The following is a 19332-nucleotide window of genomic DNA, read 5'->3' as shown; positions in this document are numbered from 1 at the left end:
TAATGTTCTTGAAGTAACAAGATAACAGTGATGAACAGATCAATGGTCCAGAGGTTAGGGCTTGAGGTAGGGTGTGAGTTTAAAAGAGAGGAGAAAAGAGTGTCTCTGGCGATGGATGTGTTCTGTATCCTTTTGGTGGTGCTTACATAAAGTTATACAAATGATTTTTCAAAGAACTATATATAAAAAAAAACTGTGCCTATGAAATCTGAATAAGGTCTGTGGCTTAGTTAATAGTACTACCATAAATATCCTGACTTTAGTAATTTACTATGACCATGCAAAGATGTTATCATTAAAATAAGTGGGATGAATTATTTACAGAAACTCTTTTTATTACTTTTGCACATTTGGAGAGACAAAGTATTTCAAAATTAAGGTATTAAATACAATAAAACAAAGGATAATTTTTCTTTTACCTTTTGTCTGAAATAGAGAGAAATTACCATAAAATTCAACTGGTTTTCTCCATTACCTTTGAACTATTTTGCAATTTAGTTGCTACTATTTGTACATGTATCACATGGAAAAAAATATGAAATACTTTCAACACTGATCATAATATATGAAAGTTCATTTTCCTAGTTACTACAACATTGATTATTCTTTCTGGGAAGAAATAGGATAAAAATATTAAAGTGGTGAACAAAAAGTAAATTTGTCAAATAGACATTCTCAACTTCTTGTATAATTACATTTTATTTGCAGGTTCTTCTCAGGCTACATTATTTAAAAACATGACTGACTGACAGGAGAAGAAAGACAGAAATAGAAATAAAGCCATTCAAGATGTAAAGGCTAGAGTTTCACCATCTAAATAAATAAAATATTGATAGATAATTCTCCACTGGGTCTCTTACATGTCTGCTCTTTTTTAAAATGTATAAAGGCACTGGCAGATTTTGTTTTATGCCGTCTTTTCAAGGCTGCTTGTGGCACAAACAGCCTGAGATGACAATGATAGTGTTTCCCTCCGGGACAGAAGGCAGATTTCTTGTCTGCAAAGGTTGCGCAGGTTGCTCAGTGAGGCCCTGGAAAATTGGTCGTTTCTTAAACTCTGAGTTCAGCTGTGTTACAAGTTCTCTCTGTGCACCCACCTGGGTCCATTTCTACATCGCCTGCTTGGGATCTGGGGGAGCCCGGGGAACTGATTTGAATATCAAGCTCAAGCTGTGTGCTGTACTGTGATGAATAAAAGTTCTTTCTCTGACTCAAGATATTGTGAAACTCTGACAAGTTGACTTCCTGACTTGTAAATAGGATGCAAATCTCAGGTGAAGAAGTTAAAGGATTATAAAGAATTGTATAGAATTCTTTTGAAATTTCAGGATTCCTTTCTATTTCTCAGCAAAATGTGTCTTTCTTTATCCTATAATGGCAACCCCAGGTAAGCCTAATGAGTATAATCTTTGGATGGCAGTCTGTTCAGAATGAGCATTAGGGATTTAAAAGTTAATTCTTGTTACAGTTTAAACATACACTTCTGTCCCTCTTTTACTCGATATTTCCAGACAAAGGTCTGGATAGCAAAGATGATTTGAGAGGTAAAATGAAAAACTGAAGCTATAGGTACTCCAGATTTTCTGGAGGTAAAGGGAAAAACATCCAGTCCTTGGAGGAGAAATGCTCTTAGATTTTGAGAGATATGGGAAAGAAGGGGCATCCATGACTTCTTAGAACCACTCCTGGTGTCTTCCTCTAGAATATAAACACCCCCTGCTGCCCTTTAGCTTTTGAATGAAGTTTGAAAATGAGGGGCACCAATTTGAGCATTCAGCACATAATTCCTGCTGTCCTGTGAATAATAATGTATTTCATCTTTGCCTCAAAAGTCTTATTCTTTCTGCCAAGCTCCAGGAAACTCTGGCAGGAAAATTTGCTGGCTCTCAAGTAGGATAATATCACAGATTATTTGCAGTTTTGATATCAACACAAAATAACTAAAGAAGGCTCAGATTAACTATATTCTGGATTTCCAAATATGAAAATAGAAATTGGAAATATAGGGATGAAAACAGTAATACTGGATTCTGGATGATTTAATTAATATTTTCATAAGTGGTTTAGCTCTGAGGTTGATGAGAACATACATAGGGATGTATCTGATACTCTACCATGCATTTTCAGGGCTTCTAATTCTTATGGAATCATAGTGGACAGTAAAACATGAGCTTTGGGGAAGGAAATTCAAAAGAAGAGGGGATATACGTAAATGTATAGCTGATTTACTTTGCTGTACAGCAAAAGCTAACACAATATTTTTAAGGAACTATACTGCAATAAAAATTAATAAAATAAAATAGAATAGCATATTGTAAGAGAAAATAGTTGTCTTCATAGTCAGGAATACTGATATATATGTCTTAGTTCTGATTGTTTAATAATTAATAACTAGTAGTACCTATATATTTTTTTGAGCTTTACATTTCAAAATTCCTTCTCAATATAATATTTGATGCAATAGTAAATTGTTTTTAAATTAATTCTATTAAACCTGAATAAAGTACATCAAATATTTCAAGTATATATACACACACACACACACACACACACACACACACACGAGCTTTGATTTTCCATATATTGACAGCATCTCACCTTGAGCAAACAAAATCTTGTTCAGCAAGCATGCATACATCTGGATATTAACATACTAAAAGCAACTCTCAGTGAAGAGAGAAAAGGGAGTTTGTCATGGTCTATTCTCAGGTAGAGAGTTCTGACAAGTATTCCATATGCTTCTCAGAAAGTTCTAAGGAGACTGAAGCCTGAATTTACCACAGTTGTCTCAGTAACATGCCTCATACTGGCTTTTTTTCCTTCCTTTTCCCCTCATACTCTTTTTCATGCCTCACTCTTGCTTCCTAAGACAACCATCTAAATAGTGTACCTAAATCCAAATACTTATCTGGAACTCTTCTTTTGGGAAGTCTTGAATTTAAAACAAAGGAAACAGTTCATTTTAAAACAGATTATTTACAGTTTCATATTTATAAATTTTGTTTCTGTTAATGCAAATTTGCATATTTCTTTTAAATGAAAGGTTTATATTACAAGAGGTAACATGAATTGAATTTTACAAAATAAAATTTAAAACTCTTAACCTGGCAAAGATACTGCTTTGCATTGCAAAATTAGTCTATTAAAGGATGACCATTTGGGTATATGATAATTTGTGAATTAACATTGCAATGCATAAGGCAAATGCTTGGACAAAATGAATATCAAAGTCTCTGGTTTGACACCAATTCAAAATTATTACCCTCTGTAAAGGGATATTACATCTTGAACCTACTCAATATTAGGTATTTGGGGATTTTGTGAAAAAAGCATTCAAATTTTGATGTCATCTTCCTTTTTCTCTGGAAAATCTACATGAGATCTGATAGGCAATTGAACAAGACTAGGAAAGCATTAATGGATTCTTTACCATGTAAGCCACCAGGGAAGTCCAAGAACTGCGTTCTCAATAAACTCAAATTAACAATAACAGTCAATGAAGTATCTTCTCTGATTTTTAAACTCTGATATTTTAAAAAGTCACTGTGTAGAAAGACTGTGAAATGAACAAGAAAACCTATGTAAAAGTAGGAAGAGAGCCCTAATCTTGGGTAGTCTCCAGAAAAATCACAGAATGTGAGAGTTGAAAGGAATCTTAGAAATCATCAGCCACAAAGTAACCAAGGTTACCTAAATCTAGAACTGGAAACCAAGTCTTTTGACTTAGGGCAGAGCTCTCTTTAATATACTATGTTATACACTGACATCAACAACTCTCTGGCTTTACTTTCTTGACTTTTTAACTGTCTTTTCTCTTTTAACTCTTCAGTGGTAAAATATTGATAGCATTGATTAAATGTCCATATTTATTATAAACATGAGAAAGAATACTTAATTACAAAAAAATTTGCTAATAATTTCCCATCATTAGATATGCATTTACTTTTTATAAGCTCATGATACACAGAATTTAAAAATCAATTATTCAATTATTATTATGCTAATTTAGGAAGTACATCATCTCTACCAATAACATATGAAATTTTTATAAATTGAACAATTGAGAAAATAGGAAGAACAATTGCATGTTCTCCATAAGTTAGCTGCACTAAAATGAATTTGTAATGAAAAATAAGAGGAGCCCCTATAATTTGTGATTATACAGATAATCACAAATTCTCACTCATTTAAAAATAAATCACCTTCAGTTAGAAATCTTACTTACCTCAATGCTCACTACACCACAGTTCTAATATTTTCTTAAAAACTAAGCATACCCTTGTTGCTTTAACATGTTTTCAATTGAAGTCTTAAGCCAAAGCTGTTTGTAATAAAGCAAATGTCTTATATACATAATATTGATATATTCACAAGGTTTTAAAAGTGATATGTTTACTCCATCTATGCAGGTACTACCCTAGTCCAGGAAACCATAATACACCCTAAAATATTGAAATAAGCTCATCACTAACTTCCCATTCCATTCCATTATATGTGTGCCCCATACACACACACACACACACACACACACACACACACAGAGCATATTTTACAATAACATGGTCTTCTAGATTATAAATCTGGATGACTTGGCTTAAAATTTGCCAGCCTGGTTTACAAGGCTCTCCATGATGCAGCCCTGGCCTCTCTCTCCACGTTCATTTTGAGCTGCTCTTCTTGCTTGTTGCCCTCTAACTACATTGCCGCATTTTTTTCCAGTTTCTCAAAACATGCCCCTCTGTAGCCAGTAGACTCACTTTCTCTCTGAAATACTCTTCTGCTTCCTTTCCATATTTCCATTTCCTTTTTATAATTTTTTTTTCCTTTTCATAATTTTTATCTTATCCTTTAGGTCACAGATTAAAGGTCATCTCAGTGAGACTTTCACTGACCAACTAAATTAACTAATATTCTATCAGTCTTGATAATAATGCATCATTTATGTTCACATAGCACTTATCATAATTGGTATTCATGAATACCTCTATATAGGAAAGCATTTATTTGGTTACATCAGAGTGGAGTGAATCAGTTCAGTTCAGTTGCTCCGTCATGTCCGACTCTTTGTGACCCCATGAATCGCAGCATGCCAGGCCTCCCTGTCCATCACCAACCATAGCACTCTTTTAATAATTTGGTTTTATAAGATGTACCAATTATATACTCTTATTGCCTTTTAACAACTTTTAAAAATACCTTAAAAAACTATATTATTATATTAGTTTAGGGCAGTACTAACAGATCTAAATATTAATGCAATATCCATGAAACATGAAGTCTCTACACTTCAAAGTACCTATCTTGTATGGGTCTACCCCGATGTACTTCAAATACATTAATTTAAAAGACTGGTCATTAGTTTTACTTTTATTTCTGAAAATAATTAATTAAAAACTTTAAATATAAAATTTATATTTTAATTTATATTTTGAGACTTGTAGAAAAGTTGTAAGAATTATACTTTTCCCATAGGACTCCCATAAACCTTTCACTCAGAATCCTCATTTATCATTTTACAACACTTGTTTTGTCATTGTACAAAGGAAAAAATATATATATAATAAATTTTTTCTAAAAATATGAAATATACAAAGTGCTTCCCAAATGTCATTCTTAGGCAGGAGTCAGGGTAACCTTTGTATTATTAGTTCCATTTTTGGTGTATGTGTGGCTGAACTGAGCACTTGCCATCTTTAATTTTACCAAATCTAACTCCCATTACATTTCCTAAATACCATGTCTGTATAAATTAACCAAAAGAGGCACTGCAAAGGCATCCAATTATTATACACAATGAACAATAATAACAATTCTTACTTTTGTCTTTTCATTAGTGGTACTAAATTACTTATCGAACAATGCAAGATAGGAATCAACTAATCAGAACAGACAGTAGTTACATGTAACTGATAGGATAACAGATATGTTAATTTAACTCCTTCACATTTTAAAATCTGTTTATATCAGGACTTTCATCATCATTATTTGATGCCTCATATGAGACAACTTGGAGTAGGAAATGGCAACCTACTCTAGCATTCTTGCCTGGAAAATTCCATGGACAGAGGAACCTGGCAGGTTACAGTCTATGGGGTCCCAAAAATTTGGACATGACTGAGCGATAGCATGCATGTAAAGGAGAAGCTAATGATCACTAGGGTAAATTACAGTCACTTTAAAAGGATGCATTCACTTGAGCTTTAAAATAATCTCTGATAGATGTATTACAACATGAAAAAAAGAATTGCCCATTATTAAAATATATGTTCCATTTAGTCAGGAAATGACTATACTGGAATTCAAACCTAGGTCTGTTGGATTCTAGGGCACATTTTTATAACATAATACAATGAATTATAAATACTAGGTTCTAGATGATTTTCAACAAGGAATAGGAATACATCTAAGACATAAATATTAACATAGAAAATATAATAGTTTTAAGATGAACAAAAAGTTGCTATAAAAGAAGTGATGGGAATCAGGGTGTGTAGTAAGAAATCTAAAGTAGAAATCTAAAATGGAAAATGACAAAGACTGCTTCAGCCTATTTCATCTACAGAGTCAAGTGATATGGCATACTTTCATCTGGGTGGCTAGCATATGTATGAACAACTGCCACTAAAAATAAATGTCTGATTCAGCATCCTACTTTACCAGAAGTTATTTGACAGCTTCTATCTATTGTAAACAATGCACATTAAAACAAGATTGCTCTCCATCTGCTAGAAAGTAGAGCAGTGGTTTCTACTGTAACTATGTGTAGGGAGAAAATGAGTCAGTACTTATGAGTTGTTAAGTGCAAGACAATGAACTATTAAGCAGTCATACTCAATCACCATAGAACCATAGAATCCTGAACCATAGAATCACAAATAAAGTTCTCCAGCTCAGATTACCAAAAGAGAAAAGGTCATAAGAGAAAATAATTTCAATACATAATAGTAATAGTATAATAATAATAATGCTGTTATGAAATAACTTTTATGGCTATCCTCTTTAATTGAATTCCTTCTGTATAGCAGTTTATAACTAATCAGTATTTCTAAGTGAGATTTTCTAAGGTTTAAATCCTGACTTCATTATTTGTTAACTGTGTGACATTAATAAATGTTTTATCTTTCTCCATCTCATTTTCCTGATCTGTGTAATGGCTATTACAAAAATGCATATCTCATATGTTTTTGTGAAAAAATCAATGGCTTATAAAAAGGTGTGTCACAGCAATCAGGGCAGAAAAAGAAAAGGAATCCAGATAGGAAAAGAAGTGAAACTCTGTTTGCAGATGACATGATCCTCTACATAGAAAACCCTAAAGACTCTACCAGAAAATTACTAGAGCTAATCAATGAATACAGTAAAGTTGCAGGATATAAAATTAACACACAAAAATCTCTTGCATTCCTATACACTAACAATGAGAAAACAGAAAGAGAAATTAAGAAAATGATACCATTCACCATTGCAACAAAAAGAATAAAATACTTAGGAGTATATCTATCTAAAGAAAAAAAAAACTATACATAGAAAACTGTAAAACACTGATGAAAGAAATCAAAGAGGACACAAACAGATGGAGAAATATACCGTGTTCATGGATTGGAAGAATCAATACTGTCAAAATGGCTATACTACCCAAAGCAATCTATAGATTCAATGCAATCCCTATAAAACTACGAACGGTATTTTTCACAGAACTAGAACAAATAATTTCACAATTTGTATGGAAATACAAAAAACCTCGAATAGCCAAAGTAACCTTGAGAAAGAAGAATGGAACTGAAGGAATCAATCTGCCTGACTTCAGACTATACTACAAAGCCACAGTCATCAAGACAGTATGGTACTGGCACAAAGACAGAAATATAGATCAATGGAACAGAATAGAAAGCCCAGAGATAGATCCACAAACCTATGGTCACCTTATCTTTGACAAAGGAGGCAAGGAGATACAATGGAAAAAAGACAACCTCTTTAACAAGTAGTGCTGGGAAAACTGGTCAACCACTTGTAAAAGACTGAAACTAGAACACTTTCTAACACCATACACAAAAATAAACTCAAAATGGATTAAAGATCTAAATGTAAGACCAGAAACTATAAAACTCCTAGAGGAGAACATAGGCAAAACACTCTCCGACATAAATCACAGCAGGATCCTCTATGACCCACATCCCAGAATTTTAGAAATAAAAGCAAAAATAAACAAATGGGACCTAATGAAACTTAAAAGTTTTTGCACAACAAAGGAAACTATAAGCAAGGTGAAAACACAGCCTTCAGATTGGGAGAAGATAATAGCAAACGAAGCAACAGACAAAGGATTAATCTCAAAAATATACAAGCAACTCCTGCAGCTCAACTCCAGAAAAATAAATGACCCAATCAAAAAATGGGCCAAAGAACTAAACAGACATTTCTCCAAGGAAGACATACAGATGGCAAAAAAAAAAAAAACACATGAAAAGATGCTCAACATCACTCATTATCAGAGAAATGCAAATCAAAACCACAATGAGGTACCATTACATGTCAGTCAGGATGGCTGCTATCCAAAAGTCTACAAGCAATAAATGCTGGAGAGGGTGTGGAGAAAAGGGAACCCTCTTACACTGTTGGTGGGAATGCAAATTAGTACAGCCACTATGGAAAACAGTGTGGAGATTTCTTAAAAAGCTGGAAATAGAACTGCCATATGACCCAGCAATCCCACTTCTGGGCATACACACCAAGGAAACCAGATCTGAAAGAGACACGTGCACCCCAATGTTCATTGCAGCACTGTTTATAATAGCCAGGACATGGAAGCAACCTAGATGCCCATCAGCAGACGAATGGATGAGGAAGCTGTGGTACATATACACCATGGAATATTACTCAGCCATTAAAAAGAATTCATTTGAATCAGTTCTAATGAGATGGATGAAACTGGAGCCCATTATACAGAGTGAAGTAAGCCAGAAAGATAAAGACCACTACAGTATACTAACACATATATATGGAATTTAGAAAGATGGTAACAATAACCCTATATGCAAAACAGAAAAAGAGACCCAGATGTATAGAACAGACTTGTGGACTCTGTGGGAGAAGGCGAGGGTGAGATGTTTCAAGAGAACAGCATTGAAACATATATATTATCTAGGGTGAAACAGATCACCAGCCCAGGTTGGATGCATGAGACAAGTGCTCGGGCCTGGTGCACTGGTAAGACCCAGAGGGATCGGGTGGAGAGGGAGGTGGGAGGGGGGACTGGGATGGGGAATACATGTAAATCCATGGCTAATTCATTTCAATGTATGACAAAAACCACTGCAATGTTGTGAAGTAATTAGCCTCCAACTAATAAAAATAAATGGAAAAGAATAAAAATAAAAAAAATAAAAAGGTGTGTCAGATAAAAACAAAGTGTGTTAGACAAACCTCCAATAACTGGGAAAGATTGAGGGAAACAGGAGAAGGGGGCGACAGAGAATGAGATGGCTGGATAGTATTACCAACTCAATGGACATGGGTTTGAGCAAATTCCTAGAGATAGTGAAGGACAGGGAAGGCTGGCGTGTTGCAGTCCATTGGGTGGCAAAGAGTTGGACATGACTTAATGATTGGACAACAAATAAAAATAGACATGGTGTTCAATGGCATTTTGTTATAAATACCCTTAGTAGAACAGAGTTGGTTGGAAAAATTGGAGCGTTTGTAAGTAAAGAATAGGAAAAATCTAATCACTGATTAATCTTGGCATTTATATGTTTGTGTTTCCATTTAAAATTACTGGAGGTTTTGCAAAACTTCACCAATGGCTAGCATTGCAAAGTTTCCCAGGACAGTACAAATGATTGAAGTATTTGAGGATAACTGTACTGTCATTATTTCTGCATTGCTTGGTACAGCAGCATGTAGGGATGGAAATTATAAGGGCAATAGCAACAGAATTACATCTGTTATGTAGTAAGGAAGAAAATCACTTAGTATATTATGGCAAAATTGATAACAGGAAGCAGCAAGTCCAATATCAACTAGATTCAAATGTAGGAGTAGAGACAGGATTTGAGGACAGGCTGGCATTGAATAAGATATCATGACCTTCCTCCTCCATTCCCCACTCCCCCTTGCCTGGCAAAAATTAAAAAAAAAAAAAAAAAAAAAAAACAGGAGTTAAGGATTGAAGATAGAAAAACTGTTGACACTCTGGCTAAAGAAATCATTAATATTATATTCATAATGGATTTTTAGTTACCAATTACACAGACTCTCAGGTGAAAGTGAAAATGAAGTCGCCCATCTGTGTCCGACTCTTTGTGACCCCATGGAGAGAGGAGCCTACCAGGCTCCTCCATCCATGGGATTTTCCAGGCAAGAATACTGGAGCAGATTGCCAATTCCTTCTCCAGGAGATCTTCCCAACCCAGGGATTGAACCTGGGTCTCCCACATTGCAGGCAGATGCTTTACCATCTGAGCCACCAGGGAAGATGATAGGATACCTACATACCATTTGTGACTATGTCTACATATTCCTATTCTTAATAAATAGTATATAGCAGTATCTATTCCACAGTGTAGGTTTAGATATTCTCTACCAAATTGTGCTATCTTTGTAAAAAATCTGCTTGCTTTAGAGGTCCAAGGATGAAGTAAACCTAACAATGCTGAAATGGTAGATATGAATACGAAGTTCATGCAACTCATGTGAAGTTGTTTTTGCATAGGGAACTGCTCTTTAGGGGGCAATCAAGCCACCAAACCTAGCAAATGACACCTAAAGGAGCATTTCTTGAGCATGGGTGAGCCAGTCAGTCTTTATTTATGCCTAAAGCATGACTCTCTCTTCATTCTGCTTTCCCTCTCTCTTCCTCTTTCCCTAATCACCTGATTTCTCTCACTGTTCTTGCTGCCACCCAGTATCACATTGAGCTGTTAACTGTGGATAAAGGCAGCTATGAGTTCATTTGACCTTCTCAGCCTCTAAGCTATTTCTTTCTCAAAATGTGACTTGAACGGTAAGAAAGGTGGAAGCAAACTACTTTCGACTCCACAAAAATATTAGTATTTACACACCTCCTTTCCTCAGTCAGTACTAACAACTTGTATGTTTAAAATTGAGAGCAAATACTCCTCCTCTCAGACGTCTCATAACTAATCACAGAAAGAGTTGGAAGATGAAAAATTTTTTTCTGTCCCTGTAAGTTATACACATAGGGAAACAATCCAAACATTATTCAATTGTACTCCTGTAGCTTTATAAGACCTAATCATGTTTTCTAAAAGTGTTTTGTTTCTATTTAAAGGGGTACCTAGGGCAAAAAGAAGACTTGGGCTCTCCCAAGTTCATCGCTTAGCAGTATGTAGAGAGGATAGAAGAAAGGTATTTTGGGGATTTGTAACTGAGTGAGAACATGGAAGTCATGGATGTCAATACTAAAGTGGAAAAGACCATCCCCAAGAAAAAGAATTGCAAAAAAGCAAAATGGCTGTCTGAGGAGGCCTTACAAGTATCTATAAAAAGAAGAGAAATGAAAAGCAAAGGAGAAAAGGAAAGATATACCCATTTGAAGGCAGAGTTCCAAAGAATAGCAAGGAGAGATAAGAAAGCCTTCCTCAGCGATCAATGCAAAGAAATAGAGGGAAACAATAGAATGGGAAAGAGTAGAGATCTCTTCAAGAAATTTAGAGACACCAAGGGAACATTTCATGCAAAGATGGGCTCGATAAAGGACAGAAAAGGTATGGACATAACAGAAGCAGAAGATATTAAGAAGAGGTGGCAAGAATACACAGAAGAACTGTACAAAGAAGATCTTCATGACCCAGATAATCACAATGGTGTGATCACTCACCTAGAGCCAGACATCCTGGAATGTGAAGTCAATGCCTTAGGAAACATCACTATGAACAAAGCCAGTGGTGGTAATGGAATTCAGTTGAGCTATTTCAAATCCTAAAAGATGATGCTGTGAAAGTGCTGCACTCAATATGTCAGCAAATTTGGAAAACTCAGCAGTGGTCACAGGCCTGGAAAATGTCAGTTTTCATTCCAATCCCAAGGAAAGGAAATGCTAAAGAATGCTCAAACTACCACACAATTACATTCATATCACACGTTAGTAATGCTGAAAATTCTCTAAGCCAAGCTTCAGCAATACAGGAACCGTGAACTTCCAGATGTTCAAACTGGTTTTAGAAAAAGCAGAGGAACCAGAGATCAAATTGCCAACATCCTCTGGATCGTCAAAAATGCAAGAGAGATCCAGAAAAACAACTATTTCTGCTTTATTGACTATGCCAAAGCCTCTGACTGTGTGGATCACAATGAACTGTGGAAAATTCTGAAAGAGATGAGAATACCAGACAATGGGACCTTTCTTGTGAGAAACCTGTATGCAGGTCAGGAAGCAACAGTTAGAACTGTACATGGAACAACAGACTGGTTCCAAATAGGACAAGGTGTATATCAAGGCTGTATATTGTCACCCGGCTGATTTAACTTATATGCAGTGTACATCATGAGAATCGCTGGGCTGGAAGAAGCACAAGCTGGAATCGAGATTGTTGGGAGAGATATCAATAACCTCAGATATTCAGATGACACCACCCTTATGGCAGAAAGTGAAGAGGAACTAAAAAGGCTCTTGATGAAAGTGAAAGAGAAGAGTGAAAAAGTTGGCTTAAAAATCAACATTCAGAAAACTAAGATCATGGCATTCGGTCCCATCACGTCATGGCAAATAGATGGGGAAACAGAGGAAACTGTTTTTTTTTTTTTAATTTTGGGGGGCTCCAAAATCATTGCAGATGGTGACTGCAGCCATGAAATTAAAAGGCGCTTACTCCTTGGAAGGAAAGTTATGACAAACCTGGACAGTATATCGCATATATATGGAATTTAGAAAGATGGTAACAATAACCCTGTATGTGAGACAGCAAAAGAGACACAGATGTATTGAACAGTCTTTTGGACTGTGGGAGAGGGCGAGGGTGGGATGATGTGGGAAAATGGCATTGAAACATGTAAATTATCATATGTGAAATGAATCACCAGTTCAGGTTCGATGCACAATACAGGATGCTTGGGGCTGGTGCACTGGGGTGACCCAGAAGGAAGGGATGGGGAGGGAGGTGGGAGTGGGGTTCAGGATGGGAAACACATGTACACCCATGGCAGATTCACGTCAATGTATGGCAAAACCAATACAATGTTGTAAAGTAAAGTAAATTAATTAATTAATTAAAAAAAAAAAGCAGAGACATTATTTTGTCAACAAATGTCCATCTAGTCAAGGCTATGGTAATCATGTATGGATGTGAAAGGTGGACTATAAAGAAAGCTCAGTGCAGGAGAATTGATGCTTTTGAACTGTGGTGTTGGAGAAGACTCTTGAGAGTCCCTTGGCTACAAGGAGATCCAACCAGTCCATCCTAAAGGAAATCAGTGCTGGGTGTTCATTGGAAGGACTGATGCTGAAGCTGAAACTCCAATATTTTGGCCACCTTATGCAAAGAGCTGACTCATTGGAAAAGACGCTGATGCTGGGAAAGATTGAGGGCAGGAGGAGAAGGGGACAACAGAGGATGAGATGGTTGGATGGCATCACTGACTCAATGGACATGAGTTTGAGTAAACTCTGGGAGTTGATGATGGACAGGGAGGCTTGGTGTGCTGCGGTTCATGGGGTCCAAAGAGTCAGACAGGACTGTGCGACTGAACTGAATTGTACTGAATTCCAAAATTTGTCATCTGTTTCTCGATTGATCTGTAATTATAGCCATATAATCACTCACAATTCAGTTTCTTTTTCTCCTTCTTTAAAAAAGTTAATAGACATCATTTTTAGATAATTATTTTTATAGCAAGTTGAGTAAATATATTGTCCTTCCCTTTCTTCCTTCTCACAACTCTCCTTATTAGTAACATTTTGTATTAGTGTGTTACACATGTATACATTCATGAATGGATATTGATTCATTATATTAACTTAGAGCACATAGTTTACTTTTTGAGTTGTATAATTATCTATTTTGGTTTTGGCAAATGCATGACTTGTATTCACCATTATGGTATAAAATAGTATAGTTTCATTACCCTAAAAATTCTTTCAGTGTTCATCCCTCCCTTTTCCCCTGCCCCAACCTGTTACACTTTTCCAGAATATCATGTAGTTTCTTTTAATTTTCAGCAACTAATTCTGTGTCATTTCTATTCATCTTGATGGAGATGACATATAAGTAAATATACAGGTGCCCCTTATGGAGATATAAAATTCCCACATTGCATATTCCTAAATTGTCATTTTCTGCAAGGTTGAGTACCCAGTCTTGTGGATAAATGCTATGAACCCCCAACTCATTATAAAACTTACTAGCTTAAAGCTGATTCATTGTTGGCATAGAGCAGTGGATATGAGGACAGGCTACAGAGTAACATTTATATGGTTTGAATCCCGACTGCAATACTTACTGTTCTTTAACCCTGGACCTGTAATTTACCTCTCCCCAAACTTCATCTTCAAAAGATAGTAGTACAAATTATCTCACAGGACACTGCAAATTTAAGTTAATGACTGTAGAGAAAGTGAGCAACGTCTAACCTAAAGTAAACAGTAACATTGCTATGGATGTTAATCTCGTTCCTATCACTGATTCTCAAACAAAATGGGTCCTATTGGAATGGCAAATTCCCATTCTGATGCAGCACAAGGAAAATAAAATAGAAAATATAAAACTAATTGACTTTACTTTTCCATATATGAGTTAACTAGTTTAGTATTTACTTTGGTAAATGATGATAAAGTGACTTGAGGCTCTACAGCAGTTGAAGTCATATATGAGAACATACTTATTAAAATCATCTCCATCATGAGGAAGTTTATAACAGCACAGATGAGCTCACTGTGAACTAATTCCCTGTAATGGGTTCACCATCAGTTCAAGAAGGATAAAGGGGCAGAGCAAGATGCTCCTTAGAGTACTGCATTATAATTTGTCTTCAGTGGTTTACATATGGTTCTACAATATGAACACAAAGAGTGTTATTATGACAAACATGCAATATCCTTGCTAATTCAAACTTTTCATAAGACTATCTCCCAGAAAATGCCACAGCTCAGATATAACTTTTAGAAAATGCTATTAATATTAATTATAGGTGTTTAAGACAAGGACTATGATCCTTTAAATTGACTTATTACTGGCAAAAATAAATATTTCTATCTCATGGGGGGAAAATAGGATTTTTGTTTTAATCATAATTAAACATATTTTAGCCTTTAATCCTACAGATTACAAAACAAAGAAGTTTTATGAGCTATTGATGTTCACTATTACCTTAATATAATTAATGTTAAGAAATATATTTAAACTATTCCTCAAATAAAGCAATATTAAGCTGTATAATACCTGACAAAACTATGAAAAATGAATGAAAAACAAAGCAGGCATAGCTTATTTTTTTTTTCTTCATTAAGGAAACTTAAATTTATGTATTCTCATGTATGCATTTATTCAATTCAGTTACTTGTCAGAATAATATAAACATACACAGATTGAAGAGTAAGAAGGTCTAAAAAAAGGCAGACTGTCCAGCAGCTAGTCTTTCTAACTAGGAATTTCCTTATTATCAATCATCGGTCTCTCTTATTTACTGGGAAGTCACTAAAAATCTCAACAGTATCTTTCACTGTGGAATAAACTAGGACTTTCTCTTTAAATTTAGCAGTCTTCAAGATCAAAATCCACACATGGTAGCCACAGTTTCAAAACTGCCTTGATAAGGTGAGTATCACCATCACTGGTGATATTGATGCTGTTTTCATGGCCATCGTCATCATCATCATCCATCATCATTATCATTTCCATTACCACCCTTATCTAGTATTCACAGAGCTTTATAAAACACCTAAAATATCTATCAGGGAAAATAGAAATTTGCTCTCAAATAGTTTGCATTCCACAGAAAATATTCTGATGACACTAAATCCATACATCTCTGTTCCATTCTCACTGACATTATCTGTTTTGTTTTTTTCCATTTATTTTTCTCACCAAAGACTCTTGATCATGTTCAGAGAGCCATCATTCCCGCATACCCTCATCAGTACTAAAGCCCACATAACTCAGTGGAAATTGAACCCACTTTCAGATCTTGTGGTGAATTCTACTTAATGTGATTCCCCCAGCCATGGATATTGCTCCAGGTATAGGAAAACAACCTTATGTAGCCATTTACAAAGAAGTAATGGATTTTTAGTCCATATTTAGGGGCCAAGTTTCTTTCTTCATGAGAGTAAGTAATCAATGTTTCCTTAGTTGCTGCTGGCAGAAACCTTATGACCATGAGGGATAAAGAACTGGGGTTTAGCTGTGGATGGCAGGGCCGACATAATTGAAGAGAGGTTGCTTTCTAATGATGTCATTGAGGCATCAATTCAAATCAATTCTACTAAGTCTAGATGTAATTTTTTTTTGTTTGTTTTTTTAACAGCTATGCCATGTGGTTTGTGAGATCTTAGTTTCTCAACCAAGAGTCAAATTCAGGCCCTCAGCAGTGAAAGTTCAGAGTCCTAACCACTGCAATTTCCCTCCGTCCTTCCTCTTAAGTGATGAAACAAATGATCATTTAATCCAGTAGAAGCTAGAATTTCTGCTAGTATCGGAAGTATTCTAAAATTCACTGAACCTTATTATACTATATTTTTACTATTCAACTGTCTTGTTTTTCTGTTCTACATCTAGTATTACCCTCATTAATACTTTTGTCCTTCACGCTCAGATTGAATTTCTGCAAATATTAAATTTATTCAGACCATTCACCTATTAAGCAAAAAGGATAAGCAATAGTCTAGAGTGTATCAAATAAAATCCAGAATAAGGCCTTCCATGGGTTAGGAGTAGTAGTGCCTTAAGAAACACAAATAGAAGAGGACAACTCCTTCTGATGTCTGAAAAGAGTGCAAATAATATCACATAGTGTTTCTAGTCCTTTCAGAGAAGAGGGTACGTAGATTCTATGGATCTGGCACTAGTTATTTAGTGAAGTTGTTCCAATGTAAAGATACTTATTATTTCACTCATTGACTAGGTAATAATCTACATGTTTCCCTGACTATATATCTGCCAAGCAAACTTTTAATAGATGATTTGGATTTGTGAATGTGTTGAGGAAAGATGAATTTAATAAAAATGACTCATTCAAGGTAAAGACACTTTGAAAAAAGATGAACCCATTCAGTTTAAAATACCTTTAAGAAACAAAGGCTTTGAAATGCTAATCTGATCTACATTTAATTTGCTAGTAACCAAAAGGCAAATATATATTCATATATATTTGTGTAATATATATATATATATATATATATATATATGCGTGTGTGTATATATATATATACATGTGTGTATATATGAAGATATATTTGTATTTATGAATCAGTCAGAGACTATAGTGGCAGAGACAGTCATTGGTCAGTCCAGTCATTGGACAGTCAACCAAACACTCATGCTCCTCCCTTTTCAAAATCTGGAGTAGCTGACAATTCTCAGTTAGAAACTATGCTATCCAGTCTTCTTACTTCCAGATGTAAATAAATGACTAGATGTCACTTTCTTTTTTAAACAGCAGATGCATCCTTTCTCTCCCCTCAAAAATCAGAAGATACCAAGACCATTAAGGATGTAGAAACCACAAGGACTCTCCATCTTAGCATCAACACCTGAAGAAAAGCTATCTAATAAATAGGAACATGTACATTGGACTTTAACTTGAGCATTAAAACAAAAAACATATTTATATTGTGTGATCCCTGAAATTTACAGCATCAAGTATTACCATAACAGATTCAAAAGTTGGTAGCACAAGTATCAGTTCAGTTCAGTCGCTCAGTCGTGTCTGACTCTTTGCAACCCCATGAACCACAGCACACCATGCCTCGCCATCCATCACCAACTCCTGAAGTTTACCCAAACTCATTCCATTGAGTCAGTGATGCCATCAAACCATCTCATCCTCTGTCGTCACTTTCTCCTCCTGATTTCAAACTTTCCCAACATAAGGGTCTTTTCCAATGAGTCAGCTCTTCGCATCAGGTGGCCAAAATATTGGAGTTTCAGCCTCAACATCACCCCTTCCAATGAACACCCAACACTGATCTCCCTTAGGATGGACTGGTTGGATCTCCTTGCAGTCCAAGGGACTCTCAAGAGTCTTCTCCAACACCACAGTTCAAAAGCATCAATTCTTCTGCACTCAGTTTTCTTTATAGTCCAGCTCTTGCATCCATATATGACCACTGGAAAGACCATAGCCTGACTAGATGGACTTTTGTTGATAAAGTAATGTCTCTGCTTTTTAATGTGCTGTCTAGGTTAGTCATAACTTTCCTTCCAAGGAGTAAGTGCCTTTTAATCTCATAGCTGCAGTCACCATCTGCAATGATTTTGGAGCCCCCTCCCCCCCAAAATAAGTAAGCCACTGTTTCCACTGTTTTCCCATCTATTTGCCATGATGTGATGGGACTGGATGCCATGATCTTAGTTTTCTGAATGTTGATTTTTAAGCCAACTTTTTCACTCTCCTTTTTCACGTTCAAGAGGCTTTTTAGTTCCTTTTCACTTTCTGCCACAAGGGTGGTGTCATCTGCATATCTGAGGTTATTGATATCTCTCCCAACAATCTCAATTCCAGCTTGTGCTTCTTCCAGCCCAGCGTTTCTCATGATGTACTCTGCATATAAGTTAAATCAGCCAGGTGACCATATACAGCCTTGACGTACTCCTTTTCCTATTTGGAACCAGTCTGGTGTTCCATGTGCAGTTCTAACTGTTGCTTCCTGACCTACATAAAGGTTTCTCACGAGGCAGGTCAGGTGGTCTTGTATTCCCATCTCTTTCAGAATTTTCCACAGTTCATTGTGATCCACACAGTCAAAGGCTTTGGCATAGTCAATAAAGCAGAAATAGATGTCTTTCTGGTACTCTCTTGCTTTTTCGATGATCCAGCAAATGTTGGTAATTTGATCTCTGGTTCCTCAGCTTTTTCTAAAACCAGCTTGAACATCTGGAAATTCATAGTTCACATATTGCTGAAGCCCGGCTTGGAGAATTTTGAGCATTACTTTATTAGCATGTGAGATGAGTGTAATTGTGTGGTATTTTGAGCATTCTTTGGCATTGCCTTTCTTTGGGATTGGAATGAAAACTGACCTTTTCCAGTCCTGTGGCCACTGCTGAGTTTTCCAAATTTGCTGACATATTGAGTGCAGCACTTTCACAGCATCATCTTTTAGGATTTGAAATAGAATAGCTCAACTGCAATTCCATCACCACCACTAGCTTTGTTCAA

At 35.7% G+C, this 19332-nt stretch overlaps 1 protein-coding gene across 1 annotated transcript in view; it reads right to left on the bottom strand.

Moving 5' to 3' along the window:
* LRP1B (LDL receptor related protein 1B) overlaps window positions 1-19332 on the bottom strand; it is a 2064747-nt gene that overhangs the window by 1056263 nt on the left and 989152 nt on the right.

The sequence above is a fragment of the Odocoileus virginianus genome, chromosome 13, assembly GCF_023699985.2.
Source record: "Odocoileus virginianus isolate 20LAN1187 ecotype Illinois chromosome 13, Ovbor_1.2, whole genome shotgun sequence".
NCBI lineage: Eukaryota > Metazoa > Chordata > Mammalia > Artiodactyla > Cervidae > Odocoileus > Odocoileus virginianus.
Note: the sequence above shows the minus strand (reverse complement) of the source record. Positions and strands in the feature narration are given on the sequence as shown.